Below are 18905 nucleotides of genomic sequence, written 5' to 3'. Positions count from 1 at the left end.
AGGCGGCGCCGCGTGTCCCTCCGGCCCCAGCAGCGCGCGGGACCCCGGGCCCTGCGCCCTCCTCCGCACCGCGGACAGACCCCCGCCCGCAGTAAGTGCGGGGAGGGACAGCAGGGGGAAAGGGGGGGGATCCGGGCTCCGCACCCGCGAGGTGCGGGCGAGAACCGGCTGCCGGGCTGCCCCGCGCGGGGCTTTTCCTCGCGGGAAGGCGGCGGGATGGAGGCGCGGCGGGGCTGAGGCGGGGGCTGCGCGGCCTCGGCGCTGCTCAGCGGTCGGAGATCATCCTCACCGGGAAAGTTGGTGTGCGCGGTCGGTGTGCGGGAGTTGTTCCGCTGGCGAGACGGAGGGAAATCGTACCCGCGGCGATTTGCCGTTAACTGTGGAGAGACGGGACCGAATGCTCCACCGATCCGGATGCGAGCACCGACAGCATCCAAAGGAAGAGCTGAGCTGTCGCGTAACAATTTGTGCTTGGAAACGCTTTGGTGGAAGAGGGAGTCTGGCGTTCGTCTTCGTTTGAAAAGGGATAGCGAAAAGGGCGTGATTTTTTTTTACAGTAGGGAGAGGGAAAAAATAAAAGGAAAAAAGACCGTGCGAAACCAAGCGCCAGAGCAGCCCTCACAAGGTCATCACACCACGAGGGAGCAAAAGTGCTCCCGATCCATGCGATCTCTCTCTTGCTTTTCATACTGACTGTAAGGGATGTTTTTATTTTATCATTTAATTTATTTAGCAGGCGAGGTGTTTGCAGGTGGTAGCGGGGTAGGTGCGGGGCGGAGGTGCCGCGCTCCTGCTATTTACTAGGGCATCAATCGGAGTGAAGATGGAGGTGGGAGGAGATAACAAAAGCTGGTGTGCGATCCTGGGCATCTCCCACACGAAGGCGTGAGAAGGAGGAGGGAAAGGAGACGGCAGGAGAGAGAATTTCATTTCCAAAGATCAAAACAAAAGGTGGAGTAGGTTGAGGCAGATCGTGAGCAGCCGGCGCGGAACGCGAGGGAGGCGATTTCCGCGCTGACCCGAGCGGAGCGCGGGGGCTCGGCGGGGGCCGGGATGTGCGCGGCTGCGGAGGGAGGGAGGGAGGGGGCGCGGGCAGGGGCTGCCCGACCGGCGCAACTTTGCGCGCCAGCATCGCTTGGAAATAAGCTGCTCTCACCCGGAGAGACGCGCTGCTTGTGCGGGGCGAGGGGAGGAACGCCTGCCGCTATCCCGAGGGCTTCTTCGCCCCGCTCTTCCATCTCCCGCCGGGAAGAACGGGGTCGTGGCCGCGGGGTGCGGGGGCAGCTCTGCGCTGCGGCGGGGACGCCTCCCCGGCGCCCGTGGTGCCGCGCCGGGACGCGGGGGCTCAGCGCCGTGCGGGGCGCTGCCAGAAGGGACCCTGCACTGCCGGGCACCGCGAGCTGCGCGGTGCCCGCCGCTCGGTGCCCTGTGCAGCGCTGCCCGTGCCGCCGGCTCCCCCGGTACGAGGCTTTTCCCGCCCGCCCAGAGGTGTCCCCACCCCCCGGAGTCCCCCGCTCTCCCCACTGCCCCCACAAGGGAACGCCTCCCTCCTCCCACCCCAGCCAGGCGGTCCCCTTCCTGCATGAAGCCGCTTGCAAGGTTCCCCCAGCCCAGCTTCGCATCCCGTCCGCAATGCCAAGAGCCTTTCCTCTGCTGGGTGTTCCCCCCGGCCCCTCCCTGGCTTGCCCCATCCCGGGCTGGCTGCTCCGGCGTCTGGCGTGCGGAGAAACAGTCGGGGATTGGGAGGGAAAGGCGAAGGGGAAGGGGGGGGTTGATGTTATGCAACTGCAGACCCTCCGTTTCCCCGGCCCTGGAGGAGCCTGTTCAGGGGCTTTTCGAAGGCGGGACGGGGCTCTCCGCCTTCCTCGGGCGAAGGGCAGCTGGAGCCGGAGCGGGCGGAGCTCCCGCTGCCGCGCAGGTACCGCGCTCCCGAATCCCGCACGACCCGGAGCAGTGCAGCGAGGCGGGGAGGGGGTTTACCTGCACCGCCAGGCTTTTCGGCTGACAAGCAAACGTGCAGATAACAGGGTGATGGAAACACCTGCCCTTTTCATTAAAATTGAAGGGTGATTGCTTGGGCATTAAACCCATAGCCAATTATCAAAAGGCCAAATATATGAATAAATTTTATGTTCTTGTACAGAAGATGTTAATGTAACAGATGGGTTTAAGCAATACAGGTACTTCTCCCAACAATTCTGCTGGCGATACATTTTTAGCAATGTTTTGTTATTAGTGTGCCTTTGGATAGGCATTCTCGTCCTTCATATGTTGGAAAGTTTAGATCTCAGAGGTATCATTATCTCTTTATGAAGAATAAAAAGATGGACATATTTTATAACCAGAATATGATATGCAACAGATTATTCACACAGAAAAATAAGTGTATGTGGAAGCTCAGTCTCTGTATAATACATAATCAATGTCCCTTTCAGGATACGTACTTCCTTGTAGTTGTTTCTGTCACACATTTTCAGAGTCATTAGTTTTCACTACTACCCTATTACTTGACAGAATGCCTTTTCTTATTAAAGAACATAGTTCATTTAAGAACATCAGTTTGCTTGAAAGATCTTCTAGTACTGTGTTCATACAGCACAATCCATTTCAGGTTTGTGGACTGCGATCAATTCTAATTAAAACTTTAATTATATTTTTCTCCATTCAAACAAAGCTTGAAGTAGTCTGGGCTGATGTTGCTGTCAAGGAAAAGTAAGGAAACATGTTCTTCATCTTGGTTATGTGTTATCCCTGCCTTTTAATTAAGGACTGAATCCTTAATCCTTTGTATTTATCCACAAACTTTTATGACATAGGGCTGCAATATTTAACTAGTTTTCTAGGTTGCCCTGTCTTCTTGACTGATACAAAGGTATACCTGCACACCACTGATTTTTCAAGGTGCTTCTTGTTCTGGAACATCCAGCTGTTGCCAGCAGATCAGTTGTGTCATCAAGCGGCATCTACTCCGGAGTATCACAGCGTTATGTAACTCACAACACAGAGCAAATGCCAGAGATGTCTCTGCTGCTGTCGCTCCTGTTGTGCGGTTCCCTGTGTGCCTTCCCCTGCCGTATTGTACCAGAAGAGTCAGAGCTGATACCACCCCTCAGCAGCAGCTAAAGGGAAACTCTGCTCTGGCCAGAATGATGAGGCCAGGTGTAATTAGCTGGGATGTGGTGGGGCAGAGCAGAGGAGATGAGGCGGGCTGTGCAGGATGGAAGCAGTGCAATGCCGCTGGCTTTGGTGCTGTTTGGAAAAGGCGCCACGTGTCCCAGGCTGCAACATCCTGCTGACTGCAGCATGTCTGGGGTCTGGAGGGATCCCGACTTTCCTTCCAGCAGGGTCCTCCTAGAGAGCAGCACCATTGGGCTGCTACAGGCCTCTTGACTTTTTCTGTCTATACACTCAGTATAGCTGCAGGAAGGATCTAAATCTAAGGATACAGGTTCCCTTAACAAACACATGAACGTGGTGAACTTTGTTGTGGGTGATTCCATAATTGTTTACATTTCAAGCTGTTGTCCTGGTTCTGGTTTTCAGTTTTGGAATTATAATGTTATGTCTGTCTGTGCAATGGATTCCTAAGCCTTTTTTGTATTGTATCTGTGCCTCACGCTCCCATTTTAGGTATTCAGTTCTGTCAACCTTTGCAGATTCCCATAGATTTCCAGAATTTTATGTCCCTTGGCCAAAAAGTGCTGGCTCATCCTCTAATTGTGAAACAAACAGCAATGTAAACTAATTGAAGATAGAGTTAGAAAATTTAAAGTAGGGTAGACATATTTGGTTTTAAAGTCCTAAGAATTGAAATGCAGCACTTACCCTGAGCAGCTGTGCTCCTCATCTGTGATGTTAAACATTGTCAGCACCAGTCTTCATCCTTTTGTTTTTAGTAGGTATTGTTTTAGCAGTGTGCATTGGGGCTAAATACCCTTTGACTTTTGAGTGGTCTGTAAAGAAGCTTGTTTCCAGGGGGGTTTGATTGCCCATGGATTCTTTGCTTTCTTGAATTTTGTCTTACATTAACAGAGGCAAGCACTGTGATCTTCCTTATTTCTCATGCCTAATTTTGATTCAGACTACTCTATAATGAGCCTAGACCATTTAATCTGTATCTGTCCCCATTTTCTTTTGGGTTACTATTACCTGCATTTGCGCACCTTTTGTCATTCTACATGCTTGGGCTTTTTCTTCCTTCGGAGTGTAATTTTGTTCCTTCTTTTTGTGCATGTTCATTGCATCTTTGGATCACTTTCCACCTTACCAGTTATTTTCTTTTCTGTTTATTTCTTTCTTGGGAAAGGCCATGGTTTACCCCATACATAGCTTGCCTCCATGGCATTGCTGAAAGTTCTGTGTGGTACAGGAATGCAGCACCAACAGGGAAGGCTGTGAGCGTTTGCTGTGCTGGAAGATGTAAGAATCCAGATGGGCTCCCATCACAGGGCGGCGCTTTCTTACCTTAGCTTCAACTGCTTGTCTTTATTCATAGAGAGAGAATCTTATATTTTGACTTCTGTGCTATTGGTCTGAGAGTAATAGCTATAAACCTTTTCAAGGAAAATTAAACAGATGATAAAAAGGATATTTGTTCATGGAATGCAAAATCTCGGAGCAGTGCTACTAATTTTTATTGCTTTTTAAGTTATAACGTGCTAAAATATATATGTATTTTTTCTTTTTTTAACTATGTTGGTGTTATCCACAGGGTCTCTGCTTTCAAGAGCTTTTCCACATTTGGATGTGAATGTGACTGAAAGGACAATAATACACTTGTAGGAAATTCAGGCAGATTATTAGAGATGGTCTCATAGATGAAAGTTGAAAAAAGCAAGCAGTTTCAAGGAGACAGTTGAAGGAGAAAAAGATAAAAGCCACTTGATAGTCAAATTCACTGATTTGTTTATAAAAATATCAAGCTGTTTTTCTTTGTGATTTTTCCCCTGAGGAAAGTAAGGAACAGAATATGTTTAGTAAAATAACTTGTAAAACCACAGCTAATTGAAATAAATTGTGCTCCTTGGGAGGAAAGGACAACTGCATCTTTTTTTGAACGAAGCATGATGTGTTCTGAAATTATGATATGAAGGACCAAGGAATACACATTACAGGTATTTTTGAAGATTTTTTTCCTGAAATAAACCCTGTAAAGTCATATATATAATCCCAGACTGTAAAAATTAGTGGAATGTATTATAACTTTCTCAGTTTCACTGTTTTAAAGAATCAGGAGTTTGCTGCATTCTTGAGTTTGTCAAGAACCTACAAGCTTTGAAATAAAGAGAAGTGATAATTTGAGATTACCAAGTTGGTATTTTAAGATAATTTTAATAAAATAATTTCTTAATAGGAAGACAAAGAATTTTAAAATCACTTTACCATCACAAAACCTTTTGAGGAACATTATCTACACAATCTGTATTAAAAAAGTATGAGTTGATGTGCAGAAAAAAAAGATGTAATGGTGATTCCTATGCTTTTACATATGAGATACTAAACTTTTTGGTTAAAATGACCTTTTATCACTTTTGGCTTAAAGCAGATTTAATCTTAAATAATTGATTATTTCAGAGAAGCATCATGCAGCACTATTTAAATAACAGAAAAAAACCATTTTACTTATTTCTTGTTCACTAACTTAGACTTTCTCAAAGTCCTTTTATGAAAAGATCTAAAAATGGAGATCCATAATAATAAGACTTAAATGTGGTGTTGAAAAAAATTTTTTTTGGTCCTGTCAAGGTATTTTCATACAGTAGTCATGCAAAAAAAATAGAATATTTTGTTTTAACTTCTAATGAGTTGAATCAACCAATATAATGTCAACCAATAGGATTACTTTGGTTGCTCAAACTTCGTACAAGTCAAACTGTATACTCAAAAAGAAAACAAGTTGTGACAGTAATTTACACAGTTTTCAGACTAATAGATCCTTATGGATCTAATACTTTTCAGATTAGATCCTTATGGATCTAATACTTTTGATGAAAATTACTTTTATTAGTTTTAACTTTTAGCTATATAGAAAGTTGTATGTTAGAGAAGAAAGCTCTTACGTTCATAAATGTTTAAATCTACAAGGGAGATTTATGACCATTTTAACCATGTCTGGCAGAGGCCATAGCATTTGACTCAGTGATGCCTTTACTCTCCTTTTACATTCAAATTCGGGGGAGAGGAAAAAAAATCAGTCTTGATTTAAAGTCCGTAGAGAATGGAAAATGTATCTGTTCTCGCTTAGCTTTTTTAGTAATTAATTATGTTTAGTGTTAAAGTGTGATGGTTCTAGACTTAATTACGAGTTCTTGAACAATCAATCCCCAAAGCAGTTTAAAAAAAAATAGATCATCTGTTGAGCCTGATGTGTGTAGAGTACCTATGACTCGATTTTAATATCGGAAAATAATTTCAAAGGTAATGTGTTACTGAAATGTTATTTTTTAAATGAAAGTTTAGTGGTCTACTTTATAGAAAACATTTTTACTCAAAAGTAGATATTAAGTCATTCACTGTAAGATGGAATCAAATACAATGAGGAGACATGAATATTATCCTTTTTGTGAACTGCATTTGAGAATATATGTGGTTTAATTAGACTTTATTCAGAATGGAGTAGTCTAAAATTAGAAACTTTTGTTTATAAAAGCTCTTACAATACAGCATATTTCTCTGTACTCTTATCTGCTATATTTAGAAATACAAAGTAACTGAAGACTCTTAGAGAATGAAATATGAGATATTAGTTAGTGGTTAGAATTCAAATGCTTTTGTTTTTTAGTAGAAGCTGGTATCTGTAGAGGAAAAAGTTAAGATTTTCTAAAGTTAATGAAAGTGAACATTTTAAGAAGTTTTTAGCACTGAAAATAAAATCAGCTTATATAATGGATAATGCTGCAAAAAGTTATTTGTGCGGTTATGGTTAACATCCAGCACATACCCAGTCAATTTCATTAAAGTCAATGATCTTTCATTACAGCATAATATATACTATTTTTAAGCAGTCATTTTCCCTTTTAAATATACATCTTTAAAACCATACAAATGGGTAACATCATTTGTGAATGTTCTTAAAATTCGTGTTTTTAATGGCATGAAAGTCTTTCAGTTTGGAAGATTGACAGCCTGAAAAGTGGTTTTAGTTTGATGCATGAAACATCTGATGATACTGATGAGTTTTGCAAACCAGACTGGCTTGTACAAAAGGACTGCATCTTCAAATGTCTAACAAAGTATGCTGTGGGTTTTTGGGGCTTTTTGGTTTGTTTTTTTTTTTTTTAGGAGAGGAGGGGGATTTGTTGTTGTTGGGGGATTATTGGGGTCTTTTTTTCTTTTTTCTTTTTTCTTTTTTCTTTTTCTTTTTCTTTTTTTTTTTTTTTTAATTTGGCTTGGATATATCACATCAACCACATTGTAAGGTTGAACAATGCTCAACAAAGAACTCCAGGTGATTTGGAATCTGGTCCCTGCCATCCATGCAGAATAACATTTAGAAGAATAGTATGAAATCAGTATGTTACCTGTTTAACCTTGTTAAAACTTTACATCATGCATTCTCAAATAAAGAGAGTTAGAAAATCACAAACTGGTTTTTCCATATGCGTAAATATTATTGCCTCCTGTCAGTGAAATCCTAACAATACACCACTATTATTGAAATGCCAAAGTGCTTAACAGAAGTAGCTTCTAAGACTCCTTTTCCTCCTCAGGTATGGTAAGAAGACCACAAAGTAGCCTTGATCATTCTTCATAAATAGGTTTTGTTTGCAAGAGCTGTCCCCACACTGGGTGAGTTCTTAGCCACTTAGTTCAATGGCTGTTGTTTAATCATTTTAATTCCTGTTTGGGAAAATAGGATGGTTGGAAGGGACTGTGATGCTTTTACATTTTTCTCACGTGTCTGCCACAAAGAGGTGCTACTGGAACACAGATCAGTAAGTAACTCTTGTTTCCACATGGTTTAAGAGGTGAACATTACTCAGTCAGGCTTCCCACTCTATTGTATGAGAATGTTATCCTCAAGTGTCAACAGGTACTAACTGCCTCATGTCTTATCTCATCCTTAGCTTTTACTGATCCCTTTTTTCCTCCCTCTCTCGCTCTGCTCCCTGTCTTTGATTCTGCTCCAAAGTCTCCTGTTGCCTGAGAGCCTCCCTCTCCCTGGCGATACTGGCTGTGTGTGTTTAACCATGGTGGATGCCTCCTTCATCTTGCATTTTAGCTGTGGTTTTGTGTTTGTTTTTTAAACTGTGAGCTTTATAAAACAAGGATCTGGCCTTTGCATATGTTCTAGAAAGTGCAGCTGCATGTACAGTGCTATAAGGGTAAATACTTTTATTAAAATTCTGACAACATACAAGATATGTACTGTGCCTACAACCTGTGCAGAAAGATAGGGTGCATGTACAGGAATGGAATGGAGTGATTTTGAGCCAATCCATGCCTGGTAGCAGGGACTGGATTTACCTCCTGCAGAGCTAATTAGGATGCATTCATACAGGTTCTGCTTCCCCCCATGGGGCTGTTCACAGTGGAAAAGCCAGAGAGTGGAGAGCTGGCTGAGGCACACATTGTTCTCCAGCTCTTGGGCTGTAGTGTAGATATACTCTAGAATTAATGTCATAAACAGCTGGGTTTGTGTATAGATAGCTCTAGATATGTGCAAGGTATCTGGTACTTCCAAAGAGAAGTCTGTAAGAAGTCACAATACCATGTAAACAGATGTTGAATACAGCTGTGTTCCTTCTGTGTGTCTCTGCTTTTTCTGTTGAATCACTCTCTTCAGTGCCTTAACTCTTAATCACAGTGCAAGGCCCAAGATGTTCTTGGAAATCTGCAGACTAGAAACACAGCCTATGTAGTTCTTTTTATTTTTTATTTTTTTCTCTGGGATGTGGAATTTGGGGTAAGAAGATTCAATAGAGACTGAAAATGTTACAGTAATTTATCATAACATTCTCTGTGGTTTTCATTCCTGCATAGTGCTATAAATAGTTCTGTTGTATGTACCTATCATGTAATGCCATTGTTGTCAATTTGCTTAACAAAACCTATCGCTGCAAGTCCTTCAGTCACAAAGCAGTTTGCTTTCTTTAGATGAGAATGAGCTAGAGAACTGTTGGCTAGTTACTTCTATTGTTTGTGAGGTGCATTATTTTAGATTATTACCTTCTTCAAATATTTGCAACGAAACTGTAGATTTTTTCATAATGTGCAACTATAAATAAATGAAAACAGTGTAACAAAGATCTGAATTGTTGCTTGAGAAATCCATGGTGTATATAAAATACAAGAGTAATTTTTATTTCAGTGTCGAATGGTCCTATCATTACTTTGTATTGCTTTTTTAATGTTGGTGAATTAAAGCTAGTCAATTTAAAACAAAAAAAAAAAAAAAAAACCACTACAACTTCATGTGCTTCCAATACATGGAAAACAACTGTCTGACTATTACTTGAGTTTTGGTGGGTGTCTTGCATTGCACAGCTGAGGAGGAGACAGATATGTTTTAAATTGCACTTTCTTTCCATATAAATTGCAAGGTCTTGCAGTATGTGACTCATTTCAGCTGCTAGCATCTCCCTGTTGCCAACAGGAGTGTATTAGTGAAGACCAATAACAATATATCAATGTCAGCTCATCTCCAGATAAAAAAAAGTTCATGAAATGTTCAAGGTTATTCTGGTGTTGTATGTAACAGAGATAGCTGGAGATTGTAGTTCTTGTATTGCCCAGTAAACCCATCCATTTACTGTTGACAGTATTGATATATTCAGAAGGTCTTCAACATCTGAAGCTGTGTGAGACAACTAACACGTTCCCTTTTTTCCAACTCTGCATTTTGTCACTCTAACTTAGGAGATTATCCAGTCTACGAAGACCTACACAGCAGCTTGCAGCCATTTCAGTCTTGTGCTTCTGTTTTCCTTTGAAAATACCTTCAAGGAGTTTGCAGAAATTAGCATTTTTGGTTTGTTCTGAATGGGCAAAGTTACTGGTATCACTCTGGGCACTTGACTAATGAGGTACTCTGGCATAAACATTGAGTCTGGGAGAAACAAACAAACTGAAAAGGTAGCAAATTCATACAAGTTACAAAAGCAAAGTCACCCTCTGACAACTGTGCTATGCAATTTTGCCATGCTTTAAAAATTCAAATTATAGTAGAAGTGAGTTAGACATTGTTGTACAGTGAAAAGAAACGTGTGCCATTAGTGGGCAGTGGCATTAGCAGCACTATTGACAAATACTGACATCAGGAAATACGTAGAAACACATGAAAAGATGGCTTGATGGTCATTATAAAAAATTACCATAGAGTTAAATGTGAAATGGAGATTTCTGGGTTAATCCCTTCCTGAAGTAACTGCACCAAAGTCCAAGGCCATACAAATGTAAAGACTCATTCTCTGAGCTGATCTGTCTGATCCATACTGGAAAAAAATTATCAAGGAATGAATTTGAATACTGCAGAGTAAATGCTAAACATGTCTGTGAGTGACTGGATTTAAATACGTGGGGAAATCTGTTGCTTTGAACACAGAGAGTTGACTGGAAATGTAGGTGTAAGTGTTCAGCAAGCTCTTAGCCTAAAGGAGATGAGACTCAGGGAAAAGGAGAAGGTGTGATCATGAATCATGTCAGAGAGGTAGGCAGGATCAGATCTTTGAGGATTTCAGTGCTAGGGAAATTGATTTTAAATGAATCAAAATGAAGGGGGGAGCAAGGAAAAGGAGTAGCATAACATTTGAAGATAGCAGAAGGCAAAGGTGTCAACATCTAGGAAACACTGAGTGGAGTCTCTCACAAAAAGGGTGATTAATATGAAAAGTACTAACAGATGCACTACTTTTTGTGATTTTTTTTAGGTGGTGTGAGAAAACTCCTCTGAGAAAATTTGAATTTGCAGGAAACATTGAATTTAATGATAAATCCATCTGGTTCTTGCCACTTTTCTCTGAACTGCTCCTTCTGATGTAGTGACAGATAAGCTGTATCAGAACTGTGCTAGGGCAGAAGCAGCTGAGTTAGGTGCTCAGAGGAAGCTCCTACTGAGCTGCCAATGACTGCCTGAGCTGTGATAACTTCTCTTACACTGTGTGTCAGATGAGTGATAGATGTAGCTGTTGGAGAAAAGCAAGGAGAATTGAGATGGTTTTAAGTCACATACAAGTCCTAAAAATGACCACAGAAACACCCCCAGTGCGGGCTCTCTCTGGCAGTGAGCTCTGTGTGGGTGCAGGGGAATTTGCTCATCCAAAGGCATTTGGGACGTGAAACTAAATAGGGAGAAGGATTGGAAAACAAAATGTGAAGTATTTGCATAAGACTTTGTATGTTCTCTCATCATATGATTCATTGATCTTATGACTGAACAGCTGTTCTTAAAAATTCTTCTTTTCTGAAATAAAAACCTGTTTGGAGAGCTGGTTTTGAAGAATTTATGTGACAAGTTGCTCATTGTTTTGCATTTGTATTTATGTGCCATGTATTTTTTCACTGCTGATGTCAGTTTTGAATGGGATATGGCAACTATGATATTGGCATATTTATAGAATTCACCATGATTTCATTCACTTAGTATTACATGATGATGATGCAGAAGGTAGAAAGGTACCTTGTCCAAGAGCTTTTAGAGAATTGATAGCAAAGCAGAGGATGGAATCACAAACCCTCATTCTCAGAGAACTGTAGAACCTGTTTTATGCATGTGCTTGACCACAGTGCTAAAACTGAAGTTCCTGTCATAGGAGGAGTTCAATTAGCACTGATGAATTTAAAGAGGCTGTACAAAACCTCAAACATTTTCTAGTTGTTACAAGTCAAGGTGGAAAAACATTTGGCAACTTGGGTAAATTTTTCAGTTCTAAGTATTTCAGTGCCATACATCAGTAAAGGGCAATCTCTGCCTCAAAAGAGTTTTCACACAGTCCTGACGTCATTCCCATATCGATGTTGTTGTCCGTCAGAGACAAGTAGCACAAGATTTGCTGCTGGTGTGGCCACATCAGGGGTTTTAAAAGAATGAGATGCAGGCCTAGAAATTTGGATGAAAGCAGTGTCCCACTGGATTTCTGGTGTGACACTGGTGTTCCCCAGTCTGTCTGGGCTATGTCTGATTGCCCCAGCACCAGGTGATCTCTGCTCCTGGAAGCAGGAAGGGGAGCATGGTACCAGCGCGAGCTGAGCTCTCCCTCCAGCCCAGCCCAGCCTTTCCCGGCAGGGCTTTATGGCCTATTTTTTTGTGGTTTATCTCATCCAAATGACCTTTTTTTTCCTTTTCTGGGTAAAGAAGCATGACCAGTTTTTTCTTATCTACCTTGCACATGGCCACGCAAATCCTGAGATATACACAAGACATTAGGTAAGGAGTTTTTTTCAAAAGTGAATATGGCTCTTTGCAGAATAGAACCCTTTTTTGGCAGGAGAACTGGATTGTGTCAGATTAGAATCAGTGTGTACTCATCCCATGGTGCAATGGGAGCAATACAGAGCTGTGATCAGCCTGTGACCTGTTCCTGAGCCTTGTCTTTCCTCTTGGCTCTCTGAGGTATTTGGTAGGAAGCTAAACATTGCAGTTTAGTAATATTGGCAAACATTATAAATTGTAATGGGAGCAAGTGCTTGTGTGTACTTGATGAACTGAAGATTTAATAAAATTATTGAATAATAATAGTAAGTAACAAGTAATAAAAAAATTGTATAGCTTACATTTAAATCATTAGTACTAGCAGCAGTCTAATTTTGGAATGTTTATGGAATGGAAACAAGCAGGTATTTACACATCTCCCAGTTTCCTGTGCCTTTGCTGGTGATATCTGTTGGATAGTGTTGTGATAATGATGATCCACTTGGACTAAATCTGATGAGGAGTGAACTTCAGAGCATGAACTGGGCTCTTTAAGCAGATAGGGAGGAGGTGCACCTCTCTGTTATCTCTGGGTTTTAATTACATTGGATTAATTTCATCATTATATTGCATTTACATACAATTCTTTTGTCAGTTTCAATTATTAGTTAAGCCATAGTCCTTGATATATTTTTCCTTGTTAGACTGTTGCATAAAAAAATACAGGTGTCAACATGCTCATTGCACATTCGTGTCATGTTGTCAAAAGCACTATGAAAAAATAAGTTCAGTTTCTCATTTGCATTTGAAGTTGTCCTTCAGAAAGAAGCATGAGATTGACCCCTGTGCTTTGTACCATACAGCTAAATGGTAAAGCTCTATAAAGTACAGACAAATTGCATTTTAGACAGGCTTTGTAGCTTTTCCTCTTGGACATTAGCATTACCTGGAAGTCAGTTTGACTGTGAATGAAGAGAAATGTGAGGATTTCTCAGTACAGTGCAGAGAACCGGCATAACCAGTTGCATTCTGCAGATTTGTCACTGCAGTAAGCCTGGGCAGGAGTGGCTGTTATCCACTCTTCCTTGTTTCAGAGGGTCATGGGTGTGACAATGTAAAGTCCAGTACCTGGTAAAAATAGTGTTTTTTAAAGTACTACAGCAGAAACAAATGAAAGGTGTGTATTTTATGTGGAATGGTCCATAAGTTGCGTGCTTGCTGTTTTTCCTTTGAAAAATCCCTTACTTCTTTGGCCAGCTGTGGGTGATCATTACTTCCCATTTATTATTATGGCAAATTATTTTAAAAATTGAGTCATTTGAGCACCAGTCACGCTGGATATAAGCCAATTCAACTCCATCAGGCTCCATCAAGTTATTATTAAGTGCTGTCCAAGTCCACATTATGGAAGACAAAAGAAGATTTGCCATACGTAAGAGTTGGTTATACAATTTTTTTCAGCACATCAAGACACAGGAGCTCATACAGAAAACTTTCCAGCTTAAGTGTGTATTCTAAAAGTAGAACTGCAAAGTCTGGTTGTTTCTTAACAAACAAACTTGTCAGTTTTATTCTGCTCCTGTAGCAGACTATTCAATGGGACTTTTTATCACTCTAAATGAAAAATTTAAATGTATGCTTCAGTCCTTATTGGGACTTTGCTTTGGCTGGAACAGCCCTGCATCCCATGGCTAGCTGGAAGGACTCAGTCACTTGATACTTCACTTATTTTTTCTGCCAGAAGTACTTTGACACCACATGCCCGAGTGTGTCACTGCAGTATAACTTGTTCCCAGGGGAATAAATGAACAAGCAGGGAGGAAATGATCAGCCTGCCTCTCTTCCTGGGCAGCTTGCATCGATTAGTAGGCAAGGTTGCTCCCTGCACTCTGGCATTCCTGCAAGGATTTTCCATATCTATCTTCCACTCAGCCAAAATCAAAACAAGCTGCAAGTAGTGGAAAAGCAGAATATAGCTGGTGGGAAGCGGCAAGCAGCTCTTCCTGTGGTGAGCAGATGAAGTAACTTCTAAAAGATTATGATAGGAATATAGTCACTAGCTTACTCAAACTGTCTCAATTTTTTCTCCTGAGTTTATCAGATGGTTTCTTTGAGTTTTGTGTCAGGTATAATCTCCTGTGCATCTGTATTGCATATATTACCTTATGTCTAGACTGCTTTTGACTGGAATACATATTTTCTTGGCTGGGAAGTAGGTGATGTGCCGTGAAGCACAGAGGATGCTGCTGAGGTCCAGTTTCTTCATCTGGTGTGGGCACAGCCAGCCAGCAGCAGGTGTCTGCCTTGGGCAGGCTGGGCAGAGCTGTGCTGGGGGCAAGCCCAGGAGCTGGGGCAGTTCCAAAATCCACTGCAGCTCACCTCAGCACCACCGCTTAGTGACAACTGGCACCTGCCATGAAGATCCTCCAAGGGACTGCAAACCTGAAGACTGCACAGACAGCTGGAATGATGACCCATTTTTCCCCACGATATAAACATCCCACATCAGTTATGCCCAGGTCACAAGTTTAACCATGCATTTTCCTGAGGTCTGTGTGAACCTTGGAGAAAAATTTTCATGCTTGTCTGGGTCACACACAGACTCAGGGTATTTTGCCATTACCTCTGCTCTGTAAGTTTGCTCTGGGACAGCCTAAATTACATTTGCCTACACTATTCATGAAGGAATTTGCAGATCTACCTCCAGCATTTGTGCAGAAACTCCATATGATATAGTATGAAGTATAGTAATTTATAAAGTGTTCAGCACCAGTGTGCATAGCTTGTGTGGGGATTTAGGGATCTGTGGGGATTCTTTTAAAGTAGATTTAATTTAGTTTAATTTAAATATTAAAAAATAATTCTATAGCTCACTGCAGCATCTTTAAATCTTTTGGTTATGTTTATGTGGTAATTCTTCCAGTGTGGAATGGTTTGGAGTTCCACTAGACCAGGTTGCTCAAGGCCCCATGCAGCCTGGTCTTGAACTCTTCTAGGGATTGGACATCCACAGCTTCTCTGAGCAACCTGTTTCAATGCTGCACCACCTCACAGTAAAGAATCCTACTGATAATCCATTATCACAATGAATGAATAATATGAAATTTATTACTGTTGGAATCTAAGTGCGTGTATCTCACACCTTCTGTAAGGGAGACTTTGTAGCAGCCTTCCAGTACCAAAAGCGGTAAACTGCAGAAGGAGTTTTTACAAGGGCATGGGGTCATAGGACAAGGGGTAATGGCTTTAAACTGAAAGAGGATAGGTTTAGATTAGATGTTAGCAAGAAATTTTTCACTAATTTTTCACATCTCATGCTGGCTGGCTGTGCCACACCAGATTTTTCACTATGAGCATGGTGAGACAATGTAAGAAGTTGCCCAGAGAAGTTGTAGGTGCCACAGCCCAGGAAATGTTCAAGGAGACTGGATGGGGCTTTGAGCAACCTGATCTAGTGAAGGGTGTCCCTGGTCATTGCAGGGTGTTGGAACTGGATGATCTTTAAGGTCTCTTCCAAGCCAAATTACATGATTCTATGAAAAATGAGAGCCCACATTTTTAGAGTAAAGTGAATAGCAAAGAGAAGTTCTCCTGTTCCTGATATTCTTTGGGAAATGCTATTCCATGTATAAGTACTTTGAGTCTAGGGAATTATTATTCATTGGAAACATAACTGTATTAACAAGATACTTTTCTGAAGACAAGGAAGGAATGAGAATATTGTCATGTTGAATTTCTCAGAAATGCCTTGTGTATTTCATATCCACTACTGATTTTTATTTGAACTATTGCTCAAGTATAGGCATGTTCATAGTGATTAAATCATTAGAAGCATTTGAAGGAATTACAGAAACCTGAAAAATGCCAGTTACCAAGGAAGTAAAATTACTTCTCTATATGTAAGAATAGAAAGCTTAGCCTGAGACTGAAGCCACAGCTCCATAAATGGTCTTGCTGCACATCATGTTCCTACCCGCAAAATCCAGGATGCCATTACCTGGCTTTATTAGGCACAAAAGAAGGGCTGTCCCAGGAAAAAACTACCTCATCTTGAGGCTGGAGCTAGGACAAAACTCCCTGATCCTGAGAAAGGTGTATTTACCTTTCTCAGGGTTTCTTTGCTGCTCCTGAGGCAATTGGTGGTTAATGGGTGGTTAACATCTCCATTTTGTCTCAGTGGCACAGTCAGCCTCTGTTCTTTTTCCAAAAGCTCAGCTTTGTCTGAAATGCCACCATGTGACCCGTGGAGCTTGCTGCTGGTAAGCAAAGCTTGACAGACAGCCTACACTGTTTCCAGGGTGTAGGAAACATTAGGAAATACTGACAAGATCAGTGTGATGAAATAAATAGTATTCTCCAGCTGCTCTTTGTCTTCCTTTGAAAACATTACTTTTTATGGCCACAGATTTTCCAATGGGAAACATTGAATACAGTTCAGGACCAGCTTTATCTAGGCTTCCACTGGTCCTAACTCCAAGAAACTATTTGGCTCCTTGTGCTGTAACAGTGTTAGAATTAATTCTGGTTTCTGACAGAAGATCACCCTGGAGTTAGTGCCTAAGGCTGCTAATGTTAGTGCTGCATTAGAGATCCACGTCAACATTTTTGATGCATAAATAACTGTTGCATTACGTCTCTATCTAATATCCTATCTCAGGTATTGCATTTGGGGCACATTTAATGGTATTTGGTTATCTAAAAAGTGCTCTGTCAGAGCATACCGCAGGTATCTAGGTGGTGGATGTAGTGTTGCTATTTATATCATAGTGCTCTACAAATATTAATAACACTCTCCTTCAGAGTGAGCTATAGCCATAGACCTGTAAAATAACTCCCCACGGTTCATCTTGATAGTCTGTTGAAATTGGACTGCTCTGACTATACCCCCTTCAGGCTCACTGCCAATCTCATATTTTATCCTGAAATTCCGCAAGGAGACACTCAAAATAAACACTACTCTAGCAATTGCTTGAATTATACTTAAGGCAGTAGCAAGCATTGGTTTCACTTTAGCCTCTCTGTGGCTTTCTTGAAAATCCATGAAGTTTGACCTTCTGAATACATTTTGCTCCCCTGTTGGCTGCAGTAGGAGCTGAGTGGGCACAGCTGAGAAGGGAATGGGTATATCATAGATGCTAACCTGTTACAACTAAATTATCCCTGTAAGTCCCGCATTGCCCAGCCCCAGGAACTTTATACAGTGCATATCTCCTCACTAGCTTGCTTTCAGCAAAAATACACCTATTAGATTTGCTTTTGAGTTTTCATAGGAGAGAAGAAAAAAAAAAGCGCGAGCTAGAAATTGTGGTATTATTCCAGGCACCATTTCAGAGATGTTCAGCTTTTTGTTCTGCAAGTGCTTTTTCTTTGCTTCTTTTGAAAATAGCTGATCTTTTAATTCACTATTAAGGCCTAAAGGTGATCAAAATAGCCCATCACCAAGGTCAGTATACCCTTGAATCAGACAGGTTTGCTAATTTTAAACTTCAGTGTTTTACAGAAAGTAGTGTGTTTAGCAAGAATAAAGAGGTAGAATGTGGGATTGGGACAATATGAATGTTCACACATCGCTGCCAATGAAAGCAAAGCTTGCAGGTCTAATTTTAGGCTTTTCAGCCTTGGTATTGTTCCTTACAGCACAGTTATTTTCCATATGATACAAAGCACTCCTTTTCTTTTCAAGTTTTATAAACTGCTTTAGAGAACAAAAGCAAGGACAAAGTGAGTATATGTCATGGTTGAAAGCAAATCAAAAAAGCTTAAGTGAGGCTGAAGTTAGCGATGGTTGCCTCTATATTCAGAGGACAATTCTTTAAGAAAAACAAGAATCTTGAGAAACATGTCACAAGACCTGGAAGTAGTTACATGGTGTCTGAAGTGGAATCCTTGGCTGTGACTGGATGTGCTTTAACACATTTAGTTAATTTACACTGTGCTCAGATGCCTTGTAAGTTAGTCCTCTTTAAAAATGTCAAAATGACCTGTGCTGTTTGGAGAAGTAGGATTTTTTACCTATCTCTTGATGCTCCAAACTAAACACTGTAGATGCAGTGAGGATGTCACAACTAATTCTTTATGTAACACCAGACAGATGCTGTTTTCTAAAGTTAACTTTTACTGATCCATTAATAAATATTTTATAGAATTATAGAAACATAATATTGTAGAAATGGTTATATTCTTTCCTGTAGATTAATTACCAAGGACTGGAACCAGTTGATACTAAGTCATTCCCCATGGAAGTGTCAGCAATGGTATTAACATGCCAAAAGCATCTTTAAAAATCATTAAGTTAACGTAGTCCCCATGTGTCATCTAAGAGAAGCTTATTACCTGTATGAATATATTACATGGTTCAGAGGAATCAGAGAACATTAATCTGGGTGATTTTTAGTACATCTGCTGTTTGAAGCTGGTTGGTCACTGGCTGTATTGACAGAAAGAGTTTCTTGGGAAGAGTCTGTGCAGGGGCTGCTGTAATGTTCAGCTGGTATTTTGTCCCACAAACTCAGCAAAGGACCAGTGCCTTCAAGCAGGCAGTGCCAAGGTTTGGGTC

General features: G+C 41.2%; 1 protein-coding gene across 1 annotated transcript in view; it reads left to right on the top strand.

The window, feature by feature from the left end:
* Positions 1-6: 6 nt before the first annotated feature.
* Positions 7-18905, top strand: part of VSNL1 (visinin like 1) — an 85541-nt gene continuing 66642 nt past the window's right edge. The window contains exon 1 of the mRNA XM_041489174.1: positions 7-91. The gene's annotated coding sequence lies outside the window, so the exon portion shown is untranslated. The remainder of the gene's footprint in view (positions 92-18905) is intronic.

The sequence above is a fragment of the Pyrgilauda ruficollis genome, unplaced genomic scaffold (genome assembly GCF_017590135.1).
Source record: "Pyrgilauda ruficollis isolate IOZ18807 unplaced genomic scaffold, ASM1759013v1 scaffold90, whole genome shotgun sequence".
Taxonomy (NCBI): Eukaryota; Metazoa; Chordata; class Aves; order Passeriformes; family Passeridae; genus Pyrgilauda; species Pyrgilauda ruficollis.
The sequence above is the reverse complement of the archived record's forward strand: the minus strand, read 5'-3'. Positions and strand labels throughout refer to the sequence as shown.